This window comes from Carlito syrichta, unplaced genomic scaffold (assembly GCF_000164805.1).
Source record: "Carlito syrichta isolate Samal-C Ts95f unplaced genomic scaffold, Tarsius_syrichta-2.0.1 Scaffold155075, whole genome shotgun sequence".
In the NCBI taxonomy this organism is placed as follows: domain Eukaryota; kingdom Metazoa; phylum Chordata; class Mammalia; order Primates; family Tarsiidae; genus Carlito; species Carlito syrichta.
In genome coordinates, this window is record NW_007099171.1 from 55,480 (window position 1) to 56,150 (window position 671).

Genomic DNA, 671 nt, shown 5'->3' on the forward strand with positions numbered 1-671 from the left:
GGCCTGAGGCAGGAGGATCACCTGAGCCCAGCAGGTCAGGGCTGTGGTGGCCGTGAGCGTGCCACTGCATTCCAGCCTGGGCAACAGAGTGAGACTCCGACTCAAAAAAAAAAATTGTGAAAAAGAGGGAAAAAAGTTTAAAAAATCAAATAAAAAGTCTGTCGAGGCTAGGCACAGTGACCCACACGTGTAATCCCCCAGTACTTTCGGAGGCCAAGATGGGAGGATTGCTTGAGCCCAGGAGGTTGAGACCAGCCTGGGAAACACACACACCCACCCAGAAGGAGAGATTCAAATCCCCATAGCCTCGCCTCTCAGAAGTTGACATTTTGGTGTATTTTCTTCTAGATGTTCCTTATTTCCCTTTCCTCTCTGCCAGAACTAAGTATTTGTAACAATTGCTTTCTCATTTGGAAGCAATAGATGCTTGAATTTATCTTAAGCCGGGCTCGGTGGCTCAGCCTGTAATCCCGTGCCTTTGGGAGGCTGAGGTGAGTGGATTGCCTGAGCCTGCGGGTTTGAGACCCGCCTGGGCCACTTGGAGAGACCTCATCTCTACAATAAATAAAAAACTAGCCGGGCATGGTAGCGCACGCCTGTAGTTCCAGCTACTCGGAAAGCTGAGGCGGAAGGATCACCGGAGCCCAGCAGGTTGAGGCTGCGGTGGCTGG

At 51.4% G+C, this 671-nt stretch overlaps 1 protein-coding gene across 1 annotated transcript in view; it reads right to left on the bottom strand.

Annotated features, from left to right (window-relative positions):
- Window positions 1–671, bottom strand: part of LOC103252352 (myosin-14) — a gene marked incomplete at its 3' end in the record, with an annotated part of 57,958 nt that overhangs the window by 55,476 nt on the left and 1,811 nt on the right. The window lies entirely within an intron of this gene.